Raw genomic sequence first — 13,808 nt, 5'->3', positions numbered from 1 at the left:
TGGGCATGCATCTACTTGTGGTTTTTGGTGGATTTGGAATGAGTGAAGGAATGTTTAAGGGTGACTAGCGAGGTTGTTGTAATGACAAGAGTACTCTACTTTCAACTAAGAGCTTAAAAGTTTGAGTTAATAAAGAAGCTAAGTGGGATAGAAAAACTTGCGACTCTTAGATAAGAAGGCTTTGGGTTGGGTTTCCCATATCCTTCAAAGAAATGAACAATTAACTTAAAGAACCGTCCATCTAATAGCTTAAACTAAAATAGCCGGAAAAAAATAAAGAAGGATGAGAAAGGTTTGCATTTCATGCAACGAAAGGCATTATAGGTACTCACAACTTGCAAGGAGGACCATCCATTTTGTCTAATCATACAGGATAAACCACGTTTTCCTCCTTTGGAGGAATCATCAAAATAACTCTGAAAAAGCTTGTGTCACGATCCAAAATCCTAACCTGTCATGATGGCGCCTAACGTGGTACTAGGCAAGCCGACATTTCAAAAATATTTCCAATATTTAATAGAGAATGAATCAAAGTAGTTTTAAATAACAAAAATTCACATAAACGGGGTAGAAACCCAAAACATAACGCGGAAACTCCCAAACATCGGGGTGTCACTAGCATCTAAATACCACAAGTCTGGAAAATACTGTCTAACACAGTCCGATACTAAATACAATAAGCGGAAAAGATAAGGAAGGAGAAACAAAGTTTGCGAAGCGCCGGGCAGCTACCTTGGAATCTCCCAGAAGATCAACTGTACGATGAAGTCAACACCCACCGTGTCTGGAAATACCTGGATCTGCACATGAAGTGCAGGGTGTAGCGTGAGTACAACCAACTTAGTAAGTAACAAGACTAAATAAAGAACTGAAAGTAGTGTCGAGCTCTGTAATTATAGTTCAATTTCAGTAATTTCAACATAGGAAAGTAGACATGTTTTCAAGTTCGACAATTTAGGTCAAATCAGTTACTTCATGTCAAGTTCAAGTAAAATAGAATATAACATCTTAGAAACCTTCAAGACAGTGATATATAGCAGCTAAGTGTTTTAACAATAATGAAATCAAGAGCATCATCTCAGAGCAACAATCACTCAATCTTTCTCATTAGCTCAACACTCGTACTCAATAGGTACCTGTGCTCACTAGGGGTGTGTACAGACTCTGGAGGGGCTCCTTCAGCCCAAGCGCTATATCACTGCGGCGTGCAACCCGATCATATATATATATATATATATATACACACACACACATAACATATACAACCCTAAGGGTCGTTGCGGCGTGCAACCGGATCCACGTATATACAGCCCTAAGGCTCGTTGCGGCGTGCAACCCAATCCACATATATACATATCGCTCACAGCTCAGTACGCAGGACCTAACTCAGTCACCAACCTCTCCAGTCTCTCGAGCTCTCAAAAATCATAAAAATCAGCCCAAACAAAAATGATGTAATGTATCAACAAGAAACAAGAAGAGACTGAGATATGATACGCAAGTAAAACTGTGACTGAGTACAAGACAACAATTAGAAAATAACTCAACAAGACATTACCTCTGTGGGTCCCTACAGTACCAACACATAGACTAAAAATGATTTCTAACATGATTCGGACTCAAATTTCTGTAACACATGAAGAGCATATAGCTAACAACAGATTATTCAACTTCACAGTTTCACGGAACGGTCCAAGTAACAATTTTTACGATGCACGCCCACACGCCCGTCACCCTAGCATGTGCGTCACCTCCAAACCTATCACGAGACACATAATACGGGGTTTCATACCCTCAGAACCAGATTTAGAACTGTTACTTACCTCAATCCGAGCCAAATCTCTACTCCAACACACCTTTGCCTCGCAAATCGGCCTCCAAATGTCCCGAAGCTAGCCACAAACAGTACAATACAATTAACACGGGCTAAAGGAATCAATTTCACAAGCAAATATGAGATTATTTTAAAAATCCGAAATCGGCTCCAAGCCGGTCCACGGGCCCACGTCTCGAAATTCAACAAAAATCACAAAACCCAAAATCCCATTCAACCACGAGTCTAACCATACCGAATTTATCAAATCCGACACCAAATCGCCACTCAAATTCCCAAAATTAACTCTCCAAATCCCTAGCCTCAAACCCCATAATTACACCTCAAAAACACACAAACTAGGTGAGAAAATCAATGGGAAAACAAGATTATTGATAAAAAACGAGCACAATGGACTTACCTTAAGAATCCCCTCGAAAATCCTCTCCTAAATTGCCTTAGACCGAGCTCAAAATGTTTGAAAATGAAGAAAATCGCGAACCGTTGTGTTTTTAATTCTTCCCAGCTAAACCGCTTCTGCAGTTCACTTAGTCACATCTGCGGCTACTCATGCTTCTGCTTCGTCCATTCCGTTTCTGTGAGGAGCTGTTCGCTTTTGTGAAGCTGCCTCAACAAGCGCCCTTGCGCTTCTACGATCAAACACTTGCAGGTGTGGGCGCGCTTCTGCGGCTACCTGCCGCTTCTGTGATCACATCCCTATCCACACCTGGCCGCATCTGCGATGGAGAGCTCGCTTATGCGATGTCGCACCTGCGATGAGACTTTCGCAGGTGCAATTACACCAGTAGCTGCCCAATCTTTAGCAATTCACTATGTCCCATTCTAGATCCGTTAACCATCTGAAATCAACCTGAGGCCCCCGGGACCTCAACCACACATACCAATTAGTCCCAGAACATCATACGAACTTAGTGGAACCCTCAAATCACCTCAAGCAACATCGAAAACACGAATCGCACATAGATTCAAGCTTAATGAACTATGGAACTTTTAATTTCTAAACCTATCAAAACATGTCCGATTGACCCCAAATTTTTAACATAAGTCACAAATGACACCACGGACCTACTCCAACTTTCAGATCGAAATCCGACCCCGATATCAAAAAGTCCACTCCCGATCAAACTTCTAAAAATCCAACTTTCGCCATTTCAAGCCTAATTCAACTACGGACCTCCAAATCATAATCCGGACACGCTCCCTAGTCCAAATCACCCAACGGAGCAAACAGAACCAGCAAAACTCTATTCCGGAGTCGTTTACATATAAGTCAACATCCGGTCAACTTTTTCAACTTAAGCTTTCAATTATGAGACTAAGTGTCTCCTCCATTCATTCCGAAATTCTTTCGGACCTAAACTGACTAACCCGATAAGTCATAAAATGACAGTAAAGCACAAAATGATTAGTGAATGGAGGAATGGGTCTACAACTCTCAAAACGACCGGTTGAGTCGTTACAGCTTGACATTGGAATAAACAAATAAGACATATCAATAAAAGAAAGTGAACTTTGTTACTCCTACTTGTTATCATCGGTCGAGCCAAGCACCTCTTGCCTGGTGCTTCTTCTGTTATAGGAATACCATAAGTTTGCCTGATTGAGCAAATTAATAAGGATTTACCTATATACTTCCTCCGTTCCAGTTTATGTGAACCTATTTCCTTTTTGGTCCGTTCCCAAAAGAATAACCCCTTTCTAAATTTGGAAATAATTTAGCTTAAACTTACAATTCTACCTTTGATGAGAAGCTTTTATAGCCACATAAATACTCTGGACCCCTTTTTGACTTGTTTAGGACCACAAATTCCAAAAGCCTTCATTTTTTCTTAAACTCCGTGCCCATTCAAACAGATTCACATAAATTGGAACGGAGGATGTAGTTTTTAGGTAAAATGGCCTCGTGGCCACTTAAACTAGCACCAGTTTACCAATCCAGTAAACAAACTTACACATTTCCCATTTTTACACCTCAACTTGATGAATGGAATACTAATAAACACTTCTGATTGAACGTGGTCTTCACTCGCTGTGACATGGATGACACGTTATATACTAAGTTTTTTATTCTTTGACATGTGTAAAATGTGGGACCTACTTAAAAACGCAATTTACTAGATTTTAAACTTATTCTCTTTTCTTCTTTTCCGTTCTTTTTCTCTGTTCCTCTTCACCATATCAACAGTGAACCTTCTAAGACATAACCTTCAACCATCACCGAGAACCACAAACTGAATACAATAATAGTGCTGAAGAGGTGTCCAAACTGGGGTAACAGCTTCAAGAACGCGGGGAAGGGTAACCATAAATGAAAATGAGATATGTGGGTTCATCAACACCGACACCAAACAATGTCAAATATTTCTAGTGGAATTGGCCGGAGGAACAATCTATAGAGAACAAATTTACTTTTCTATAAATTTAATTTCAGATGTTTGAGAAGTGTTGTAGTGTAATTGGGTGTTATCTAAGAGAGGTGGACAGAGATAGGTAGTCACCGGTGAAGTGTTTTAGGCCATAAGCTCCCTCTTTTATGGTAAAATATGATGATGGTCGTATTCTGATTTTGGTGGTGGTGCTTGCCGATTTTAGTCGTCTGTGATGAAGGTTCTGGTGGTCTTAAGTTTAAGGTAATTTTTAATGGTCAAGATTGAAAACAGAGGTTGTTTTGGTAGAATTTTTTCTTAAAAATCTTTTATGATGGTCAGGAGGATGATGGAATGGTATTGATTTGATGGAGTTGTGGTGGTTTTTTAAAAGCTAAGGTTAGAGAGGAGAGGTTTGCGGACGGAAATGGCGCCAGCGGGGAAAAGAGCAAAATTTCAGGAAAGGGGAAAAATGAGGATAAGGGAAAGAAAGATTGGGCAGGGGCGTAGGGGTAGGGAGTAGATTTTTTTCCTTCTTTAGGATTTGTTTTTCGTTTTTAATCTTTTCTTTAGTAATTAATATTTTCTTTTCCCATTTTTTAGTTTTTTTCCACCAAAATTCTATTCTAACGCGCTTTATTAGTGTGATTGTCATGCACTTTGGCCACATCAATCCGTTGTTGCCACATAAGCATAGTCAACGGTCAAATGTGTTTATTTGTATTCAGTTCATCATGTTAAGGTGTTAAAATGGAAAAGATATAAGTTTGTTTACTGGGTTGGCAAGCTGATACAAGTTTAAGTGGCCACGAGACCATTTTGCCTAATTTTTATATTATCAAGAGTAATCTCTCTCACTCTATATATATAGAAGAGGGAAATGGAAGAGTGATGCGGCACCTCTTGTATGCAACAAACCTATTTATCTTTTTTCACAGTTTTTACTCTCTTTTTTTTCATTTAAAAAATAACAAAAATTTACCCGATTTATCTTTTTCTTATTAATACTACTCATTTATTATTACTTTCCTAGAATCTCTCTATTTTCCTCGTATTGCTTCCATTTTCTTCTTCCAAAAATGAATTAAATTCCACAGTTAGAGTAGAGTTTTTAGTCAAAATTGTCCCCTATCTTTAGGGATAGATCTAATATTGTCCTTCATATATAACCCTAAGCACCTTTTGTCCTCCAGGTTTGCATAAGTTAAGCAGATTTCGTCTTTCTAACAAAAAAACCTTCAAACTAACGGTGCATTCATTGAGTTGTGCTTGACATGGGTTAAAAGAAGCTACTCTTCTTCTTCATTCACCTTCTTCCCCTTGTTCTTATTTTTCCCTGAAACAGTCTTTTCTTTTTATAAATCATGATGCTGCACTTTTGGTCGGAAATAATGGAAAAATAAAACTGGCTTCATTTTTGAATGACGCGGAAGAAGAAACAAGAGTAAAAACGGAAAGGTTCTGTCTTTTCTTCTCTGTGTGACAAACTACAAAAAAATGTTGAGAAAGAGAAAAGCAAAAGAAAAAGATACAAGAAAAAGGGGAAAAATATGAAGATTTTTTTGAAGATTATTTTTTTAACTGTAGTTCTTTTTCTGGGATCATGTGTAGATTGCTATCACGCCCAACTGTGCCTTATAAAAAGGATTAAGCGGTTGTTGCAAATATAATCCGGTTTACAAGTCCGGAGACGAATCCAACAAGAAATTAACGTACTAATTACAACTGCTAGTTTCGCAAGAATTCAAGTAATCAACTTCCAGAAATATTGAATAATAAGTTGAGTGTTTACTAACTAAAAGCAAGGTAATTAAAAAGCTGTAATTTTATTATTAATAAAGCAAATATTGTAGTCTAGGGTTACGATTTCCCCTCGTCGGAATCCTCCCCGCCACATCTCCCATAAATTTGCTTAGATATTCGATCGCTATCGTGAGTACTTTAGGTGCCGTAATTCTCTTCGGAGAAAATACAACAATTTACTAGACGTATTCTTCCGAACTATACCGCTCATTAAGATCGCACCAAGGTTTCGTTATTCCTAATCCCACCTTTAAACCCTCCGTATTGATCCCTCATATACGTTAGGAGTGATGTTGTTCAATAACTACCTAAATATGTTACCCTTTTCCAAGTAATACACACTAAATAGGCATGGTCAATTGAGGGCCCTTCAATCAACCACAATAATCACGTAGTTGAACAAGTAGAGAAAATCCAATGGTAAACTTATATTAAACGCAACAAAAATTCATCCTCCAAGAGGTTCCATCAAACCCTAGAATAAAGAGTTTAGCCTCATAATTGTTTTCACAACTGCGATATAAGGATTCATCACCAATAATAGAAAAAGGCAGAAGAAAGATAAAAACTTGTTTTCGAATCTTCTGCCTTGCTCCTTGCTTGTTCTTGCCTTCAAAGATGTCGTGTAACCCTTAAAAAGTCTCTCTTGATGTATTCATATCACTTAGGATTGATGAGGGGCGGCACTTTTCAATCCAACTTTGGAGGGGAGAAGCTGAAATCCGCGTCTGCCTTCGCGCGCCCATGGACGCGAATTCAACTTTTGAAATTCTTCCATTTCGCAAAGCGATCTGTGCCTTTGTTTCACTTTGTTGTTTTGTGCCTTAAATTTTTTTCTTTTTCGCGTCCATTTTCGTGCCACGCACGAGAATAGACTAGCTCCCAATCCTCCCATTTTTCTCCTTTTTGCAAAAATTTGATATCTTTTGCTACATTATTATTCAAGCTCACTCCTACAAATAAGAAATATGTAATGAGTATAATTCACTTCAAATATCATGTAATCTCCCGCAACTCACACGACAAATGAGATGAAATACACACAAAATCATGCACTTTGGCCATTTATCACCACCCCACACTTAGACTTTTGCTCGTCCTCGAGCGAATAAAATTAAGCACATTGGCAAGAAACAAATTTCCAAACCTACTCAAGCTCACGCCAATGATAATGGTTTATACCAACGCTTAGAACCTAGCATAAGCACTATTCATACTTTTCCTCAAGCTTTACGTCATGCCAAGACTAATTAAAATAATTGTGTCACTCTCTCTAACATCCTAGCCTCAAAATTTGATTCCATAACATCCCAAACTAAGACTCGCTTCTTGTGCCAACTCAAAGACCAATGTCTTTATCAATCTTTTGCAAATGATGTGCCCTCATCAACAAACCAAAGAAAGAAAGTAATCCACACACTCAAACATAAGTTTAAGTATATTTTAAGGATTCTCCAATCGAAAGAATTTGCTCACTCTCGCACAAATAACTCATATGCCACCCAAGTTCGTACCATAGGCTTGCCCGTAGCGTAAGACTTGGCTAACTTAAGCTCGCACATACTCAGATCAAGCAGGACTTCATAGGTTGTGTAGGCTAAGGGACGGGTAGGATATATTTGGAAAAAAATAGTGACTATCCCTCCTAAGTACTTTAATACAATACACTTCACTTTCAAACACCTTCTCATCACGACCAAGTCAATGTCATGCCACAAACCAATACACGATTAGGCCTTTCTTCTTTAAGCATATCATCACGTAGATGCTCACTAGCCCAGACCAATACATGGGGGTGTACTTTCAAGAGAGATATCAATATCGACAATAAGAGTTCTGATTATGGCAGAGTAACCAAAGCAATAGAAGGAAACATATACAAAAGAACATTGTCTATAAAGAAGTGTCCGGTAAGATACCATCACATTAGATACCTTTAAACTACAGTACATAATTATTTACTTAACATGACTAAAATTGATTATTTATGTAAGTTCTGATGATATCCTTTCATTTTGAATTCACGTATTATGCTAATGTAATAATATTTTTCGGCATTTAGATGATTGTTGTAGTGTTATATATACAATTTCTCTCATTAGTTAAATTTTATTGTTCCTTTACATAGATAAATATTTAAACCATCATGTATCATTATTAACATGTAATGCACGTTTATAGATATTAGTAAGATTAATAGACGTGAAAAAATTAAGCTCCAGCCAATGTCAAAATCTTACTACTAGTATTTGTTTATGAAGAAAGTAACCACATGACAAAATATGAACCAGGTAAGTTCTCAATTATCAGCATAAAGATAAAGGAAAAGTTCAGAACAATACATTTCTTGAACACACGGAAATTTCTAGTGAGGATTCTTTGAATTTGAGGGAAATAATGAACTGGGGTAAGGAAAGAAATTGGAGAAGAAGAAATAGGTTGACGTTCTTTTTACTCATGTTAGGTGCAGCTCACTACAGTTAGTTTGAAGGAGTCGTTAGGTTATTTCTATTACTGAGACTAAATCTGCTCAAAGTATGCAAACTTAGAGGATGAATGGTGCTCAGGGTTATATATGAAGGACCATATTAGACCTTCCGTAAAGATAAGGGACAATTTTGAAAAAAAACTCGTTTTGAGTATTAATGCATGGGCCTTTTTCTTCCAATTCTGGGTCAAAATTTCAAACCGCAGATGTTTCTCAACATTTTGGACCATCATCTCTTTCCTTGTAACACCCCCGTTGAAATGGATCAATAATTGCTTGGAATGAAGATGTTCTTGAATCTCTAGCGTCAATGTATAGTAAAAAACCAAAACTATACGAAGACCAAGAAGAAGTTCATCAATCTGCTTTATTGTTTGTGTCCTTAATTTATCTTCTAAATGTTCTTTTCACCTTTTTTTGTATGTTTATGATATGCTTCTTTTTGTGTACTAAAATGTTTTAATTTCTTAACATTTATCTTCTCTACGAATTCACCTGTAGATTATATGATCATTAATTAGTCTTTGGATTTGAATGTTACGATTTCTATTTCTAATTCAAATGTATCACATACCTATATACCTAATTTCTTCATGAGTAAAAATAAAGAATGTTCAATATGTGTACACAAGTGACATTGATTTTTTTTGGTTGTACGTGAGCACATATGTGATTGCAGAAAATAATATTTATTTGTCAAACTGTTTTCGAAAACTTAGATTTTTCTTTTCTTCTCTTCCTATATTTCCCCCAGTGAGAAACTGAGAAGTACTATTGATGTATTGGCTATTTGCCAATGGCTATAAATTAGCTGCATCTAATAAAGACGACAAGAAAAGGAAGGAAATAGGTGTGAGGGCACTCAAGAAAGATGGAGATGAAAATCATTGGATATATATGATAGTGGCAACAAAAGCCGTCAAAGTGTTCCGCTGTTGCGGATTAGAGCAGCAACTCTACTATTTGAAATGATAATATATATAGATATATATTCTACGTCCTCTCTTTCAGTTTAATCATGTATATTTAATACGGAAAAGGGTCAAAACTACCCCTAAACTATTGGAGTTGGTACAATAATGTCCTCCGTCCACCTATTTTGAAAAAATTGCCCTCACCGTTATCTTTTCGGCTCAAGAATGCCCTTACGACTAACGGCCATGTTAGATAAAAAAAAATTAATTAATTTCCACGTGTCATAACGAAAAAAGGTCAAAATTGCCCCTAGACTATTGGAGTTGGTACAATAATACCCCTCATCTCAAAAAATCTCTCCCCCCACCCCCTCCACCCTGCCCCTCTAGCTGTGTGCCTTCATATTCTTCTTGTTCTTCTCATCCTTTTTTTGACCTTGCACTCTATTTGAATAATCACTACAAACATCATTAAAGTTTTATTTTCAGACAACCAATTTTTGTCACAAATACTTTACGTCATACAACTTTTAAAGACCCTATATGAACACTAACAGAGTGTCAATGGTAGTGATCATTGAGCATTTGCAATATCTTTTGTTGTATATTTCCTGACTACTCCGCATCCAATTTTGATTATACCAATATTTTATTCGGTCTCTACTCAGACCTCGACCATTTTCTTCTTCATTGGCTCACCATAGTCTGAACATCCGATCATGTCCACAAATTAAGCTATTGTACGAGGATGCTCTTCAGGTTATATCAACACCGCCAATTTTAAAAAAGAGACGGTTAAATTAAGAGAAATATTTGAGATCATATGCCTGAGAATATGAGAGAATACGACTTATTGGTGAATGTGACTGTAACAAACACTGATTGAGCTTATTCTATGAAGCAGTAAAGTGTAGTAAGAAAAATTGATGATGAATGGTATTTCTGTGATGGAAAAAAAATAGGAGTATTGATGTGTACATTTAATAGACAAAGAAATAGGAAGAGGAATGTGATTAACTATACGAGAGAGTTTTGTTTGCTTAGTTGAAAAATGGGTGTATGAGAGTTCTAGTTGGTGGAATAATTTTTAAATGAAAGAGGAGAAAGGAACGGAGGAAAAGGGTCTTAGAATGTGGGTGAGTTTATTTTAATTTAGGTGAGTTTTAAGTTAGACCAACGGGATGATGACACATGAAAATTAATTAAGTTTTTTTTGCCTAACAGGGTCTTTGAAAGTTGTATGACGTAAAAGTATTGGTGACTAAAAATTTTGGTTGTCTGAAAATAAAACTTTAATAATGTTTGTAGTGATTATTCAAATAGAGTGCAAGGTCAAAAAAAGGATGAGAAGAACAAGAAGAATATGAACGCACACACGCTAGAGGGTGGAGGGGGTGGGGGAGAGATTTTTTGAGATGAGGGGTATTATTGTACCAACTCCAATAGTCTAGGGGCATTTTTGACCTTTTTTCCGTTATGACACGTGAAAATTAATTAAATTTTTTTTTTATCTAACATGGCCGTTAGTCGTAAGGGCATTCTTGAGCCGAAAAGATAACGGTGAGGGCAATTTTTTCAAAATAGGTGAACGGAAGGCATTATTGTACCAACTCCAATAGTCTAGGGGCAGTTTTGACCCTTTTCCGTATTTAATATTAGATAAAAGTCTTTCTTTTTTCTTTTCGAATGTAAATTTTCATTTATTGTGCAAGCGAGCTTCGAGCTCCCAAATTATGTCAATATGTTATCAACGGATTGATTTTAAAACTCAAAATTCTAGAGTATTACCTTGTGTCAACTTTAGAGGCAGATAAAATTTTCATTTTTAGTACAAATGGGAATTGGCGAAATGGAAGGAATCTAAGAAGGCTAGAGATGGTCGGTAAAACTTGAAAGGTAGCAGTAACTGTAATGACCCGATCGGTCGTTTTGAGCATTTGTATTTCACTCGATAGTTTGGGGACACAAGTAGCTCCGTATGATGTATTAGGACTTGTGTGCAAAATTTGAGTTCATTCCGAGTTGATTTGATAAGTTTCGGCGCGAGTTATGGAAGTCGAAAGTTCGAAAGTTTATTAAGTTTGATTTGAAGTGCGTTTCGTCGTTTCGATATTCTTATGCTTGATTTAAGCCCTCGAGTATGTCCGTGTTTTGTTATGGGACTTGTTGGTATGTTCGTACGGGGTACCGAGGGGCTCGGGTGAGTTTCGGATAGGTTTGGGCTGTGTTGCGCTCGTTTTTCTTATGTTTCGATGTCGTTTCTTCAAGCATAAATGGTACCACATTAAACAAATGAGCTCCGATTTCTGTTTTGATTGAAGCATTAGATCGTAATTAAGGAGCCATAGCAAAAAGAATCGTCAAATTTGGACATCGTATGAAGATTTTATGGTCATTTTACTAAGAATTGGGGTGCCAGATTTTTTTTTGATTAATTACAAAATTGCCACTGACTTCGTATTTAAAAATCTGCACTATTTTCAAATATTGAAACCAACATATCTCCTTTATTATAACGTCAAATGTAGTGATTCAAAAGTTTAACTTGACTGAAATTTCACAAGGAATCCATTGGAGGCATCAAAAGCGAGTTTCAGAATTGTTTGGCACGCAAAACGAGGTAGAATAGCTGGGCAAAATACTTAATATTGAAAGTTTGTTAATTTGGTTATATTTTGAGTTGGAAAGCTCGGATTTGGACCATTTTTGGAGGTGATTTTCACTATATGGATTGGCGTAAGTGTTCTATACTCGATTTTGTCGGGTTCCGAGGTGCGGGCCCAGGGAGTTAACTTTTATTGACTTTTTGCAAATTGTATAAGGATCATAGATTTGTTATTGAAATTATTTTCTCTTGCGTTGTTTGATGTATTTAAGTCTTCTTTGGCTAGATTGGGCCGAGCGATGGTGAATTGGTAAAGAAAAAGCTAAATTGAGTATTTAGTTGGCCGAATTGAGGTAAGTGTCTTGTCTAACTTTGAGTGGGGGAAACCACCCCTTAGGAATTGAGTAAATTGTGTTATCTTGTTATGTGAAAGCCGTGTTCGCAAGGTGACGAGTGGGTACACAGCCTATATATGGTATTGACCGGTTTAAATTGTCTAGTCTCTTTCCATGCTTTTGATTAAACTGTCATAACATGTGGTATCTCGTTGTTAGACTACTCTTACATGCTATATATGATGTTGTTAGCACTTATTTACCTCTTACTCGTTATCTGGCCCTTATATGCCTTGGTTGAAGTCATTCCCTTCCTTATTGTCTTGTTACATCTTAATTGTTGCGTTCTTCTATGACTATGTGTATATATGCTACACGTCCAAATTGTTGTGATTGCCTGCTTAGTTATCGCGTGCCTTACATGTCTTATCATTTTGTAAAGGTTGTTGTATTCCTTTGATTTCACGTGATTCCCTTGTTGTTGTGTACTCATACCCTTGATTGTAGAGATTCTGATAAATTTATTTATTGAATTGTTGTTGTTGATTTAAGTTATTGTACGGGGATCGAGTTGCATGCCGCAAGAGGTGAAATAAGGGAGGTAGTAGAATAAGGGAGGATATTTATATTGTGATATTGTTATTGTACGGTGGGATCGGGTTGCACGGCACAACAGGTGAAATAAGGGTGGATTGTTATGGTGAAATAAAGGTGAATTATGATATTGATATTATATGGTGAGATCGGGTTGCGTGCCACAACATATTATATTTATTGTTATGATATTGATATTGTACGGTGGGATCGGGTTGCACGCTGCAACAGGTGAAACAAGGGTGAATTGATCTGGTGGAATAAGGGTGACTTATGATATTGATATTACATGGTGGGATCGGGTTGCGTGCCGCAACATATCTTGTATTTTGGTATCCCCTGTTTTACTGTATTGGCTTCAGTTCTTTCGTACTAGACTCTAATAATCTGTATTTCTAGTTTTGTGTTTTGAGGATCGAGTTATTATCATTGACTTATTGCCTTGCTGTCATTTTCTGAGCTCTTTTCCTAATACTATTATTCTGGTGAATTGATTTTCAAAGTGAATTTACTACGTTGAGTCATTGTCTCCTGCCCTGCTTAGCCGTTAGTAATATAGTGATTTAAAATAAAAGAATTAATATCATGCTACCTTGTGTGAATTCTAGGTTAAGACTCGCCGTATATTTTGGTATTTACTATTTCTAATAGTTATTATATTTTGCTTCAATTAATTTCTCAACTTAATATCCTTAACCCGTCTGAGGTTTTTATTTCACTTAAAAAGGAATCTTTATTATGTCTTAATTTCATAAACCCTATGTTAAATTCAATAGCTTATTTGATGTTGTATTTTATTTGGAAATGTTATTCTTCTTCACTCAAATGATTTCTAAAATAAATCCATCTTTCTCACCGATTTCCTACTT

Source organism: Nicotiana attenuata, unplaced genomic scaffold (assembly GCF_001879085.1).
Source record: "Nicotiana attenuata strain UT unplaced genomic scaffold, NIATTr2, whole genome shotgun sequence".
In the NCBI taxonomy this organism is placed as follows: Eukaryota; Viridiplantae; Streptophyta; class Magnoliopsida; order Solanales; family Solanaceae; genus Nicotiana; species Nicotiana attenuata.
This window is presented reverse-complemented; position numbering follows the sequence as displayed.